Source organism: Aethalodelphis obliquidens, unplaced genomic scaffold, assembly GCF_003676395.1.
Source record: "Aethalodelphis obliquidens isolate GAN/ISIS:26980383/991018 unplaced genomic scaffold, ASM367639v1 scaffold2, whole genome shotgun sequence".
In the NCBI taxonomy this organism is placed as follows: domain Eukaryota; kingdom Metazoa; phylum Chordata; class Mammalia; order Artiodactyla; family Delphinidae; genus Aethalodelphis; species Aethalodelphis obliquidens.
Genome location: NW_020837946.1, coordinates 12028088 through 12044033, shown reverse-complemented (window position 1 = coordinate 12044033; position 15946 = coordinate 12028088). Strand labels below are relative to the sequence as shown.

At 38.2% G+C, this 15946-nt stretch overlaps 1 long non-coding RNA gene across 2 annotated transcripts in view; it reads right to left on the bottom strand.

Annotated features, from left to right (window-relative positions):
- Positions 1-13021, bottom strand: part of LOC113627335 (uncharacterized) — a 174531-nt gene extending 161510 nt beyond the window's left edge. For both annotated transcript variants that reach the window (XR_003435524.1, XR_003435525.1), the window contains exon 1: positions 12903-13021. This is a non-coding gene — a long non-coding RNA (uncharacterized LOC113627335). The remainder of the gene's footprint in view (positions 1-12902) is intronic.
- Positions 13022-15946: the final 2925 nt, after the last annotated feature.

Genomic DNA, 15946 nt, shown 5'->3' with positions numbered 1-15946 from the left:
CTCTCTCTCTCTCTCTCTCTCTCTCTCTCTCTCTCTCTCTCTCTCTCCCTCTTTTTCTTTCTAGCATCTGTGAACATCCTGGCAAGATTTGTGTTTCTCAGGTCACATGTTGGGAAACACTGCTCTCTATTGGATACTAACTCTTCAAAGTTAGATGTTAGCATCCTCTCTGCCTTCTCTGATTCCCTCCATTCCCCAAATAAAATACAATCAATTACCATTTCCAAATAATTCCAGCAAGACTACCATTCTTCCAGGCTTTAGTTTAGAAACCTTGACTCTCACTGTTTAACTTTCCTGGATTCAATTTCTCAACGAGACTTACTTTCCCCTTATTAAAAAAAAAAAAAGATTTTTATATTTATTTTTTATGTTTATGTTTCATATTTATATTACATTTCTATTTTCTTTATTTCTAATTTTATATTTCTATTCTCCCTTATATAAAATGATTCCCTGGACTCCCCTTTTTCCTCTCCTTCTTGTGAGCTTTCATCCTCTCATCAAAGCCTCTACTAGTTAAGGTGGCAGCAATCCCACAGAAGCTGTTAGTCCTGCTCCCAGCAGGCTCAGCTGGAGGCTCAACTCCTCCGTGTGTCTTCCTGATACTCCCACCCAAAGGAATCACACCCAAAGGTAACTGAGAGAAACCTATACAGATATTAGCTTGCCTCTAATCATTCTCTGATTGAGTTGTTGTAGGGCTGAATTTGACATCTCAGAGAGATTACAAAGTAACGTACCAGATCTTTTATTTTTCATACTTCACAATGTAGAGCCCCTCAGTGGGCACAACTTCTGTGTATGATGAAGATAATCAATGGTTAAAAGGAATAAAAATAGAAATTCCATTAGTCAGGAGAATTAAAAATTCTCACTTAGTATATTTTCCTTCTTCCTAGACAAGTCAACAGCATCTCCCTTATTTAGGCACCCTCCTCCTGGGCAAGGCCAAACCATGGTGGTGAGAGGCCAGCTCAAAAGCCAGAAGTCTCAGAGGTCTGATATTAAGGAGGGCTTCCCACAAGGGTATTCAGACTGAGAAACTTCTGGGCTCCAATTTCCTCAAAGGTGGTAAAATGGACAGAACCTGAAGCGGGTCATAAGGATAAATCTAGAAAATCCAGAAGCAGGAAACACCAGGAATCACTCTAGGGGGATACATGGTGATCCACAGAAAATTAATAGATTTCAAAGACATTTCTGGGAAAGTGGCACCAGAATTGCCCTGACAGCCTATTAAGCTGGTCCTTGTACTCCTTAGCCAGCCCCAGGGTCCTTATTGCCCACAGGTTCTGGGTGCCTGGGTCAGACACCAATGCTTTTCTTCTAAACCTATGGGTGTATCAGCCTAGATTAGTCACTTCAAATCTGCAAAAGCCTCTGTCTCACAATTTGTCTTTAATGAAATTTTAAGCTCTAGTAAATGGTCTTATGAACTAAGTTCTGACAATGACTGGATAAGAAACAGTCCAGATCGATTGAGCTCATATTGAAATACTTTACTTCCCTTTGAGTCAGAGATTCTACTTTACTTAAAACCAACAAGACTCTATAAACATAAGGAAGAAAGGATTTTATAATTAAAAGTGAACATTTCCAATTCAAGTTTATCATGTTCTCACAATTTGCTCTGTTTTGTGGTTCCTCCCATGAAGTTCGTTCACCTATTTTATGCCAGGAATTATCCTCAAGGACAGAAGCATGAAGTTGAATACAAAATAGTTCCTGCCCTTAACTCACAATCAAGTAAAAGTGTCAAGAAATCTCAACAAAATATAAGTCGAACCACAGAAAAGTGCAGATGTACAACCATTACTGAACTACAGAAACAGCCATTTTTATGGCCTAGGCTCATATGGGTGTTTGCTTTAATAATAAAGGTGTATTACGAGTCCTGGTTGGTGTAGGGAATAGGGCTGCCAGTTGCCTCTTTTCCCCAATTTGGCTGCAAAACAAGGAGTGAGCAGAAAGGCAGTAAGAGGTGCTGCTAAGGAAACAGATAAAGGGCAGAGTTTAGAGAGCCCTACATGCCGTAATAAGAAGTTTGCCCTTTATTCCAACAGGAAGTAGGAAGTCACTGAAGGGTTGCAAGCAGAGTAGTATTAACAAGTATGTTTTTAAGCGATCCCTCCAAAAAATGTTCAGGACCAATCATAGGAAGTTGAGACAGGAGACAGGGAGACAGGAGACTTGACAGTAATCCAGGAAAAGCATGATGAGGACCTAAATTAAGGCAGGGAAAGTCGATATGAAGAAGAGGGGAGAGGTTCAAGTGGGATTTAAGAGGGAGAATCAACAGGATTTACCGACGAATTAAAGATGAAGGAAAGAGTGAGAGAAATGTGTGAAAGGAAAGAAGGAATCAAAGATGATCCCCACCCCCCCAGGCAAGACTGGTTATGTAATTTATGGAGCCCAGTGCAAAGTGAAATTGTTCAAAAGTTATTAGGAGTTTCAAGACAGCAACAGCTGAGCATTAAGCAAAGCATGGGGCGCTTCTGGAGTGGCGTTGACTCCACTGCACAGGTCACACGTCTGTGAAGCTGGCCCCGTTCCTAGGTTCTGACTGGTACTCGAGTAGACGATGGGACCATTAATTAGGGTCCAGAACGTGGGAGAAGGAGGAGGTGGGGGAGGAATAAAATGAGATTTGTTTAGCTATGTTGATTTTGAAGTTCCAGTGGCGCATCTGAGTGGGATGTTAGTATAAGTTGGTGATTAAAGCAAGCATGTTGGAATCAGAAAGATCTGGGTTTAGGTCACAGCTGTTCCCCTTGTAAGCCATGAGATCCTGGACAAATTATCTAGATTTAATGTGCTCTGGTCTCCTCCTCTGTAAACTTCACAGAGTTAATAGATCAAATGGAATCCTATTTTAAAGTTCTTAGTCTGGTTCCTGATATATGCTGTCTGTAAAGTCATTCATAAGTGACATTTCTTATTCTCATTAACATTATTATTATCATCATCATCATTATTATTATATCCAATAGACTTGGTTTTAAGTCTAAAGCAGTAAATCAAGTTTGGAGAATCATCGATGCACAGGTGGCTCAAAATGACAGCAGTGAAAGAAAATACACAGAAGAGAAGATCACAGTGTTAACCCTGAAGAACACTGATATTTGATTGGGAAGGGAAGAGAGGGAGATAGAACGAGTTCTAGGCCCTATAGAAGCACAAAGCTTAAACAAAGAAATGGATTGCTAATGGTGGAATTTCACAATAGAGACACGCCTGTGGGGAAATACTTGGGGACAGGATCTCCCAGGCAGGCAGTCATTTACTCCACTGACAGATCTCTCAGTCCCTCCCTGCTCTCCAGACATATGCTACAAAGGTTCCAGATGTTTCTTTTTCCCTCAAGTCATTTCTGTGAAAATTTCCAGCGTGATTACTAAATTGTAAAAATCTGACTCTGTTTCTAAGAGAAAATGGTATCTGATTAGTTTTACAGCACTCCACAACTCCAACTGTTTAGGGAAAGTGGTCCGCCTTTCATTTCATCAAGAGTATCAAGTGATGAATCTTTCATATGATATCAAACAAGTATCATTATTTAAAGGTTGGCTCCTTTTATTGACAATTTAACTTCTAATCTTTAAACTGAAAAATACATTTTTAATTTGTTTTTCTGAATCACCTTAGTGGCTTATGAATATATTCATTTTTCCTAAGTAAAGGGAAATGGAACAAAAATCTTGAAATGCTCTGTTAACTCCCTTAAATTTATTTAAGAACGTAACTTGGGACTCTATTCTGTAACTGAAATATCCTTTCTGCTTGAGTTCTTCAATTATGCAAGTACATAGTCTTCTGGGTTCTTTAGCAATTTAGCATCTGGTTTTCAAGTTATGTGATTTTTTTTTCCATGAATAAAAAGAAATTAAAGTTAGATATCAGTTCACAAAATCCATCAACTTAACCGTCAAACTTCGATAGGATTCTAGTAATATTTTCCACTTAATGGCTACAACAGACAGTGGCTGAGTGAGGTATGACCAAAAATAATATGCAAATGGAAAGCACATTGCTGGATCAGGGTAGAAACAGACATTTTAATTGACTTTATTGACAGCAATATTTCCATTCCCTACAGTGGGATACCTCTCCTTCAATCCCACAGGTCAACCCCGCTGCCATACTCTGTATCTTCAGCACATAATTTGGCCAAGAAACAAGTATAAAGAATTAACTCCTTCCATTTCTTTTCCCTCACCTCCACAGTCATCTGATAGCCACTCATCTCTAGTATTATCCTCTCCTTCAATTTCATCTTCACCGTGTGCCACTGACACTTTCTGTCCTCCTCCTCTGCTTTCTTTTTCTCCCTAACACTTATCATTTTGTAAGATGCTATATATTTTCCTTACCTTTTTTATTTTCTGCCTCCACTACCAGAATATCAGCTTCATAAGATCACTGATTCTATCTGTTCTGTTCATCACTGAATTCTTAGCACCTAGAGCAGTGCTGGGAACCAAGTAGGAACTCAAAAAATACGTGTTGAATAAATGAATGTCTGGCCTCCACCCGCAACATTTTCCCTTCACATCCTTCAGTTGATGTTCACAATGCAGCTTAAAAGTAGCTTTAAGGATGCCTCTTCTGGCCTTCCTATCTGGAATAGGCCTCTCCTAGACTGTTAGTCTTTATCTTAGTATCTGGCTTATTTCTTTCCCAATTCTGTATACTAAAATTACTTCTTTTCTTTGTTCTCTTATTCAAAAGGTTTCTATTAAATGTCTACTGTGTTCCAGGGCATGTGATAATCACATGGGATATAACAGTGAAGCCAAGCAAAGTTCCCTGCCCACATGCAACACCAAGAGTAAGGGGAAAGAGATAATAAATAAGTAAATTATACAATATTATAGAAGTTTATAAGTGCAATGGAAAAAAACAAAGCAAGTTAAAGAGGGTCAGGAGTAGCAAGGTAGAGAAATGGGAGAGTTGCACTTAAGTAGGGCGGTTCAGGTAACCTTAGGAAGGTGATATTTAAGTGGGACTAGAAGGATTAGCTATAATAACTAGGGAAGCATATACTCTAGGCAGAAGGAACAGCCAGTATAAAAGCACTAACGTGGGGCACAGCTTTTGTGTTCAAAGAACCCAAGGATGCCAGCATGGCTGGGACAAAATACAAGTTGGGGAGACTAGTAAAAATTAGTTCTGTGAGTAAGGAGGTCAGAAGTGGGCTTTGTAGGGGCTTCAGAAGGTCTTTAGCTTTTATGTTCAGTTACATGGGAAGCCATTGGCAGCTTCTCAGCATTGTGGCATGATCCGGTTTATGTTTACAGTGCCTGTTTGCTTGTGTATTTCTTGTCTCCTTCAGTATATGATGGCCTCTTAACTCACCACTCAGTATTCATTGACTAGCGTGGTACCTGGTATAATACATAAATATTTAAGTGAACAGGTAAACACATGATGTTACCATACAATGTTTGCCATACATGGAGAACACAGAGTATATTTAGGTGAGAGATGGGAGGAGAGTCTGAAAGAGAGTTTAGGGATTTTTTAATGAGCACTCTGTGTAAAATGAAGTTACATAATTAGCATGAGATAGATAGATACAAGTTAAGTTAAAGCACGTTAAATGTTTACTAAGACGTATTCATTTGCAGCAACAAGAAAATATTCGAAAGTATATAAACAATATATTTTTTCCATGTCAACTAGGTAATAGATTTAGTTGGGTAAAGGACATACGTTTTTGTGTCTGCGTGTGTACCTGTGTACGTAAATACGATCCTTTGCTGAGTGCTTTTTATGTGTCATGTGTGTTCTGAGTTCTAATTACATTATCCGATTTAAGCTTCTTAAGAACTCTGAAAAGTAGCAATTTTTATCCCCATTTAACATATTAGGAAACTGAAGTTTGGTTAATTTAAATAACATGCCTAAGGTCAGACATCTAATAAGAGGTAGAGCCTAGATTTGAATCTGGTTTTACATGATTCTAAATCCCTTCATATTTTCAAATTCTTTTCACACACATCTCATTGGACTCCCCCAATAATAATGTGAGGCAGAAAAAAAAGACAAATTATTATTCCATCTAAGTGTATGTATGCGCACACACACACACACACACACACAAGAGAATACTAAGGCTTGATGAGCTTACATGTTCGTGTCTTGATTTGAACCCAGACCTTCTTACTCCAAACGCATTTTGATTTTACTAACTACTTAAGAAATTAGACATTCTTTTATAACACAATCTACATGAAGTCAAACAAATATTGACTGTAGCAGACATTTTTTATTCCTTCAGGTCATCTGTGAACCAATCATCCTTTTATGTATAAGTCCCATGCCTATCTTATGGAAAAGACTACCTCCCAGTGTATAACTGGAGAATGTCAGCCTCCCCTGAAGCTAGGGCAAGACCTAGGCTCCTGCAATCACATGTGCCTTCCCTGAACTTTGAATTTTGAAATGGGGATACAAGCAAATAGAGTGCACATACAATCCATTGTAATAAGGTAGGGGAGGCAGCAGAATTAGCAACTGCATCCAGTTCACAGGGACACAAGCGCTCAGCCATGGCATGGATGGTACTGGCCACTTTGGCTGTACCCTGTGGTGACAGTTTATGTGTAGTTCTGGGGGGCACAACCTGAGATATTGTCGCTGGCTGCCTTCCCCCAGGCCAGTCCTGTGGTCCTCTTGGAGATTCTATGACCAGTCACCTATTCCTTAATAAATTTCTTTACTACTTAAATTAGTTTATTTCAGTTGCTTGCAATTAATTACACCATTCAATGTACCCACCACTGGTCTAAATGATAGGTATTTTTCTGGGGGTCATATTTGGCTGTTTAATCAACTTCAAGCAAAGACTGTGTCTTTCCTGAGGTTAGATATATTTCAGAGAGCTCATTTTTTTTCAGTGAAGAAAATGCTTGGTCAGAAGGAACTCCAGCAAGCTAGCAGGAGAAAGGAATAAACATATCACAAAGCAACCAAGTCTTTCATCTCACAGATCTTCTGCAGATGTTTAACAGACCTTCACTTCATTCCTTTTATAACACTGTCCTGAAAAATAGGTTATTTCTATGGGGAAAACTTTAGGCATGAAATGATTGGAATGACTACAGGATTTTATGACATCTTGAAAAAAATAACTGAAACCAAGAGTATTTTGAAGTTAGCAGTAACAGCCAGTCGCCCTCAGGATATCTGTTTCCTTAATCTTCTACCTTCAAAAGCAGGACCTTTGGGCTTCCCTGGTGGCACAGTGGTTGAGAATCTGCCTGCCAATGCAGGGGACACAGGTTTGAGCCTTGGTCTGGGAAGATCCCACATGCCGCGGAGCAACTGGGCCCATGAGCCACAATTACTGAGCCTGCGTGTCTGGAGCCTGTGCTCCGCAACAAGAGAGGCCGCGATAGTGAGAGACCCGCGCACCGCGATGAAGAGTGGCCCCCGCTTGCCACAACTAGAGAAGGCCCTCACACAGAAATGAAGACCCAACACAGCCATAAATAAATAAATAAATAAATTTAAATCATATGGGCTTCTAAGAAGACCTATGCTTAAAAAAAAAAAAAAATGACCTTTGATGGTCTATAAAAAACAAAAATGACCTTTGATGGTCTACATTTTATATATGGGTGTGTGTTCGTATTATATTAATGTTTAATCAGCTTCAGGGATGCACTTCAGTTGGAAATCTGGAATTTTTCTCTCTGGATGCTTTTAGAATTTTTTATTAGAAGCTGTATTTTCCAGAATGTCTAGGCCTAGAAAAACATCATTATAATTTGGCAGTAAAATTTAAATGTTTCGTAAGGGACACTAATCTTTATTTTGTTAATGAGCAGAAATGTACATAATGTTTTTTGGGTTTTTTTGCGGTACGCAGGCCTCTCACTGCTGTGGCCTCTCCCGTTGAGGAGCACAGGCTCCAGACACGCAGGCTCAGCGGCCATGGCTCACGGGCCCAGCCGCTCCACGGCATGTGGGATCTTCCCAGACCGGGGCACGAACCCGTGTCCCCTGCATCGGCAGGCGGACTCTCAACCACTGCGCCACCAGGGAAGCCCCATAATGTTTTTTTTAATGAATGCATTTGGAGGCTCCTGAAAATTTCACTCTCTATAAATAAACTTTATTGTTCTCAATATTTTAGCCCCAGATCCTAGAAGATTAGTTTTTTTTTTTTTTAATTTGGTTGGTTTTTGTTTTGTTCTGTTTGTGTGTGTGTGTGTGTGTGTGTGTGTGTGTGTGTAAAAAGTAAAGAAAAGAATGAGAAAAGAGAAAGAAAATAAAGAAATGTAAGCTCCAATCAGAGTAGAATAATGGCTCTCTTAAAAGTGCTACAGGAGATCCTGGGCAAATTTGTGTTCCTCTTTTGGCTGGACCCACTAATGATTTTTTATCAGTAGGTCATGGTCTTCCATGAGGATAGACCCATGATCTTGCCATCATCCTAGCTGACAGCCATGTTCATTTTGATAGTTTTACTATGTTAGACAACTGCTTCTTGATCTCCTCCATGTCTGTAATTTTCTTATCTTCACACCATCAGTTCTTATAAAACATGGCTGATATTTTGTAAAGTTCCACATATTGTTCATTAAATTCCAATATTCCACTCTCCCACTACAAAGATCATTTCACAAACTCATCTTTCCAAACCTCTCTATTTCTTACCCTCACAGAGACTGTCTGGCTGTGGTACCCATCAATGCTTCCTAATTGCCCGTACTTTCCAGGTCTTACTTCCATACCTTTCTAACCCATTTTCTTAGGCCTATCACATAAATATTTCCTGGTCCTTTCCTCAAACTCTTGTTTTCTTGCTTTCTTGCTTTCTCCACCTCATTTGCCCTGGAATAGTATAGATCTGGATAAATCCAGTTGCCTAACTTGCCTGTTCTTTATCCCAGATGACTGAACCCTGCTAAAGAATATCACTCAGAGAGCTTGATGATGAAAGCCCATATTAATTAATAATTTCTAAGCATGTACATTAATAATCCCAGCAGCCCTTCTATCTATCCTTACCCCATTCATCTTTCCTTTGCTTCTCAGCAGATGCTCTAAACTTCACTTCTTTCCTCAAAACTTCCAACCCATTACCTGCTAGCTTATTCATGGAAGCTTTGACACTAGCTAGCCAGGAAAGATTAAGAAGATCTACTGTTCATACAGAGACCTTCATTCCTCCATGAGAACATGGGAACTATCAGGATAAAAAGAAAAATTCTATTTATTAATTTGAAACTTTATTCCTCATTTCCTTTTGTCTCTGAAGGAAAACCTAAAACTCCAAACTTCCCTCTCCATAGATATTTTTCATTTACTTTTACATACAAGCAATTTTACGTACAAGCAAACATTTCATTGGCTTTAGAATGTGCAATACAGGCACTCTTCCAGTATTTTATGTATATCAGCTCCTTTATCCCTCAAAAGAACACTGAGAAAGCATAATTACTCCCCTCATTTTACAGATGAAGAAACTGAAGCATGGGATAGTTAAATGATGGGCCCAAAACCACTCATCCAACAGAAAATTTCTCCTATGTTTAAAAAAAAAATTGGCCCTAAGTTCGCATTTTTCTGTTTCTTCTCTTTCTTCTTTCCTTTATGAAATAATAAATTTTTTTAAAATAAACATCTATATTCATACTATCCACTACCATAGCTCTTATTCATGAACATACTGCTATTCACTTTTGTCCTCCCCACTCCAGTAAAACTGCTCCTGCTAAGGTCACTAATAACACCCATAGTATCAGATCGGTGAAAAGACTCTGTCCTTCTCTTCTTTGCTTTCTCTTTGGTAGTTGGCACTGCTGACTGCTCCTTACTTCTGAACCCTTTCTTATCCAGTGGCCTGCATGTCACCTCTCCCATTTACTGCTATCGTTTTACTTATTCTCTCTTGGTTGCCCTTGTGAATTCCTCTTTCTCCCCTTGCATTTATGTTCGTGTTCCACAGGGATCAGCTGTCAACTTTCACTCCCATCGTTCCATTATCTATCCTTCAGAAACTTAGACAATTGCCAACTTCAAGAATTTGTGCGACCGTTTGCTTAAAATAATCTCAAAACTAGTTTTATGTATATCTTTATCTTTCTGTGACTTTCAAGAATGTATGTAAATGTGCTCTTTTGGCTAAACAGAAGGTCTCTTATCCAGGGATGACCAGTAATAGATCATCCTTAGCCCAAAGGTGAGGATAGGAGTATCATCTGAGACATGATAAGTAATATATGCTTATATGTCACATAGAAACTCTTGTCATTTTAACCCATAACCGGGTTCAGGTCCTCTGAGAAATAGATGCCAAGATGGGATTAGATGTGTAGGAGCTTTATTGCGAGAAAGGCCTATGAAGAATTAAGATAAAGGAAGCAGGAATAGACGGGAAGAGCTTTCCAGCCACAGTGCAGGTCAGACATTTGTGCAAGAAGAGTGGGAAGAGAATTGGATAAAAAAGTCTCAGACTATAGTGAAGTTTTGAAAATGTCTTGGTCAGGTTAATAGGAAGCTCGTGAGCAAAGAATGTCCATGAATGGATTCCCATTTATGGCAGGACTGCTATATCTAGCACTACCGCCGTGCTTAGTCGTTGGCCACGGTGTGAATGCCCCTATAGAGCCCAAAGTTGTGGTAACTGGAGATTGTTAGGTAGGCAGCTCTGTTCCTCACAGCAATTTTCTTGATGGGACAGATGAGAAATGCAACTCCATGACCACCGCATTGGTCTATCCCAATTCTGGTGTCTCCTCTGCTTGTCTCTAAGAACAGGCAACACAGGACTCTGCTTCTGCCTTATGCCCACCCCACATTAATTATGTTATATCTAAACTGCTTCTGATTCCATTTATGGTACCAATTAAGATGAACAACTAAAGTCCTCTTACCTGAAACCCTGTCTATAGTTGGCCAGTGAAGCATATCTCCACAAAGATTAGATCAGTCTTTTAGAATTAGCAAATTGTTGCCTTGGGAATTTGATTCTATCCTCAAGGGAAAATACAGCTGATATTAAACGCCCTAGAAAGATCAGAAGTGTGACTCAAGGGGAATGTCCACTTGAGACACAAGGAGGTTAAGAGAGACACATCTAGTGTTTCAGGGGACCTCTTTTCCTTGTCTAGTTGAAGGTTAATCAAATATGCTCTCAAACATATATCTAAATATCAAGCTACAACCTTGAATTCTAGACACAAACAACCCAATCTTCCTGAATATGCCCACTTCTCACGTTTTGTGTCCTCTATCTTAATGATCCCACTGTCCATACCCAGTTGCCAGACTAGAATCAAAGGAACCATTCAAGACTATACCCTTTCAATCTTCCCCCACCTTTAATCAATCAGTCACCAAATCAAAAGGATTTCATCTTTCACCTCTCTTCTATCCATCCTCCTCTCCAGCCCTCATCACAATTCACCTGGATTAGCACAAAAGGCTTCTCTCCACTCCTACCTCCAGGATGGCTGGCTTTTGATTGATCATGATTTTATATATGTAATTTTCAGTCACTCATTAAATGTTCCTCAAACATTTAATACACAACTAATTTAGTAGAAGGAGTAGTCCAACAGGACACCTAATTATTTAAAAAAATAGAGTTCAGTGGTTACTAGCACAAACTGCAGAGAGCTGAGGCCAGAAGTTCCTCACTAGCTATGTGGCCTGGACCTTAACCACTGAGTGCCTCAGTTTCCTTACCTGCTAAACAGGGATGATCCACAGTACTTTCTCCATAGGGCAGTTCTGATTATCAAATAAGTAGATAAATATAAAACACTTAGAATGATGCCTATACAAAGTAAGTGTTAACTATCATCATGTGATATCAAAAATTAATAATTCTGTGGAAATGACAACACTTGAGATCAAATTGCATCCCACAAAAGTCGTGTTTACAGGATAATTCAATTTCTTTCCAACTAAACAATGCCCCTTAATGTAACTATGCATTCCAAACCAATAACTCTCATTAAATCATGTTTAAATATAGATACAAAAGGTGATCACTTAGGGCTTCCCTGGTGGCGCAGTGGTTGAAAGTCCACCTGCCGATGCACGGGACACGGGTTCGTGCCCCGGTCAGGGAAGATCCCACATGCCGCGGAGCGGCTGGGCCCGTGAGCCATGGCCGCTGAGCCTGCGCGTCGGGAGCCTGTGCTCCGCAACGGGAGAGGCCCCAACAGTGAGAGGCCCGCGTATCGCAAAAAAAAAAAAGGTGATCACTTAAACCCCCCATCTTAAATATTATCGATATCTATTAGTTTTAAAAACGTAAAAACTTTTTTAAAATCTTTGTTTATATTTTGAGAAAGTTTTATTTTTCCTTTCTTGGCTAAATGGGCGATTAATATGTTGGCTGTACTTTGTTTCATATATTTCAGGCGTGTGTAAGAAAAGTGAGAAGATGAATGTTTCATTTATGGAGCTTAATGCTTATTGGCCTAAGTAATAATTATCATCATTTATATTTAGATGTGACAAGTATCATAAACAGAAAAATAAAAGAGTCTGTGCAATAAGATTTTTATTCTTTTCATCACCCATGTGTACGTATACACTTAAGAGCTATATGTAAAGACTAATATTCTACTTTATTAAATATTATAATAATTTTTCATGATGCTATACCAGTTCATAAAGATTAATTGAATCAAATTTAATATTATCATAACATAATAGAAAATATTTTATCATAAAATAGAAAGCATTATTAATATTTCCAAAAATACTTCTATTACAACCTTAAAACTCAAATAATTGTACATTTACTTAAAGTATAAGCAAGAATAATCAGATTTGGGATAGTTATTTAATTTTATAACATCTACAGTATTGAGTAAATGATAAGGATTAAGAAAAATGAGTAGAGAGATCATAGCTTGGACAAGTCTTACCTCCTTTTGAGGGGACAGGAAGAAGGTGATGGGAAACAGGCGAGGCAGCTAAGAAAGGAGGCAAGAGGGCCGAAGGAGTAATGGGAGCAAACAAACATCTGTTTCAAGGAGTGTATGAGCTGTCCTAACAACTCTACAAATATTTCTACCAAGCAACGGTTGAATTCCCATGAAGTCATGGCCAAAACACCCAGGAGGGAGACTGAAGAAAAGTGAGAGATATTAATCAAGACATTCCATCACCAGCAATGGGGAAACGGCAGCATTTTACCCACAAGAGGACCAATCATTATGAATAGCTATCCTGGAAATGCTTGCAGAGCATCTAGGCTATTTAACTGACAAGTGAACACATTTCTTCACCATAGTGATTTAAACAAATGATTCCCATTAAAAGTATGTCTCCCTGACACTCTGGTTTTAGTCATCTAAATTTGGTTATTGGAGACTTTATTGGGCTAGACATGAAAAGCAGGTATATAATTGTTAAAAAAAAAAAAAAAGTAATATTAGCCTTCAGGAAAATGAACTACAAGCCTTTTGTGAAACAAGTAAGGACTTACACACTTTTTATTTGCTCTTTTTCATACTGATTGCTTTGAAAAAGCCATCTCCTTTTGGTCAATATGTTCCTTCCACGTTGTCCTGCTGGAAAAATCCTCCTTATTCTTTAAAACGTGGTTCAAATGTCACTCTCTGACAAGAGCTTTGTCTAAATTCTGCAGGCAGCGTTAACCAAATCCTTCTCTGTACATTGTCCACATTTTTATTAGGACATTTGTCATACCACTGTAATTATTTCCAGGTTGGTCTGTCTCGTAGACAATAGGCCCCTGGAATGTATGAATGAATAGTGAGAAATTGAATGGTTGGGATGTGTTTCAGAAGGGGAAATTATGCTTTTGGTTCATTTAACTCCAAAAAAAGATCTTTCTATAATCTGGGATTTCTAACACTTTGGGTTCACTTTTTGAAAAATAAAATAATTGGGGACAACAGGTGGGCTCAGTTTAACTAACCTAAAATTCACTCTTCCAAGTCCATGTATTCATTTTTCTTTCTTGTTCGTGTCAATAGCATGCTTTGGATCAGTGACCCTTTTCCTTTAAGAAGGAAAGATCATTCAGATTTTTATTAAGTCCTGGCAATTTGCTATTTAGTTCTCTTTGTTGTTCTGCTTGCTAGAGTCTTATGAATAGTGGATGCCTGCTCTTCTGGGAAAAAAACACTTCACAGAGCTCCCCCATCCTGCTTGACATGTTGAACAACCCTTAATTTGATTTACTGGAAAGAAGAAAATGCTGTTCAACATGTTTTCCCTCCTGAGATTAATCTAGTTAAGTATGAGAAAGGAACGGGGTGCTTAGCACTCAAAAAGCTCAAATTATCCTGAAAAAAAAATGAAATTTATGGAAATTTTAACTCATGTAAAAAAACAAACCTTTTCCTCCTACTTCATAGTGTAGAAACTAAGAAGTACGGTGATCAAAAGAATAAACAAAATTTCTCTCTTCTTCTTTAATGAAGATTTAAAAAATAGGAAGCATTCTGTGTGAGATCATTAAACTATATACCCATGGAAGCTTTTTTTTTCTTAAATGCTCTCTTTTCTATTCATCAGAATCTTGTAAGGTTGACTTTTTGCATGCAAGCTAATTTGAATATCTTCTTATGGACTTTTTCTCAATTCCCATTCCAAAGGAAAAATTGTAGAGTTTAACATATACAGTGAACACTAATCAATGACAAAATTAAGTTCCAAAATAATGACTGATTTTTTTAATGAGAAATCATAGGTCCTGCTTTTCTGATAATAGATTTAATGGAAAAAAAGTGTCTAGAAATTATATATGTAAATATTCATTCAACAAATATTTATTATATTTCTAGTACATGACACACCATAGACACACAGGGAGGAAACAGGCAAAAATAGAAAAATATTCTCATGTGGAGCTTCCAATCTACTGAAGAAAAACAAAATGAAGATAAATAAATAAGGTGTGTGTGTGTGTGTGTGTGTGTGTGTGTGTGTGTGTGTGTGTGTGATATTAGATGGTGATAAATTGGTAAGTACCAAGGAGAAAATTAACATGAGAAGAGAATAAGAAGGATCAGATTTCTTATCCTATTTTAAATAGGGTTATTAAAATATATCATAAGAATACATAGTGTGGTCAAATATAGGAGGCGAAAAAAGCCACTTGTCATCTGTTTGTCTTAGTCACTTGAAATCTGGGCTTTGAATTTGAACTGTGGAAAAAATGAAGAGTAGATATTGAGCCCTTTCAAAGACCCCTGATCACTCAGAGCGAACTGGAGATTCAGGAACATCTCTTGAGCTTAACTTCAGTAACACTAAGCCAGATTTGATCAAGTCCTGACAGAGCACAGCCAGAGATGATAGGTGTCCTTTTAAACAGTGGCCTTTTTTCTTCCATACCATGATGTCAAGTCAATGTTATAGCAGAAAGGAAGTATCCAAGAGAGGAAAAAATATAAGGTAAGAAATTTTCCTCTCAAAATCCAAGGAAAACAATAATTTGGCTGAAATATTACAGATGTCTGCTAGTAGAGTAACCCAATGCAAAGCGCTTTCTTGACATTAAACTACACTAATTAAATGGAATTGTCAAAGTTAAAGCTGTCACGCTTTTCAACCTTAAAGCAACCTTTTAAGTCATGTTCCTCAACTCAATATTCTACAAAGAAAGAAAGAAGATGAATGGGATCAAAGAATGTGCTCAAGATTATACACATAGTAAACTGCAGGGGAAAAATCTCTTGGTAACTCCAATTTAATTTGTTTATTGAATTTTTTTAAGTATTTATTGAGTGTCTATTACATCCTGAGTCCCAAACTGAGGATATAGCTCTGAGGATACAGCTGAAAACAAGAAGGGCAAGATCTCGGCCCTCACAAAGGGTTCCTCCTACTAAGAGGATACAGACAATAAAAAAGGAAACAGATAGGTAAGATGATTTCAGATATTGACATAAAATAAGGTAATGTGATAGAGAGTAATGGCAGGGGACCACTTTAG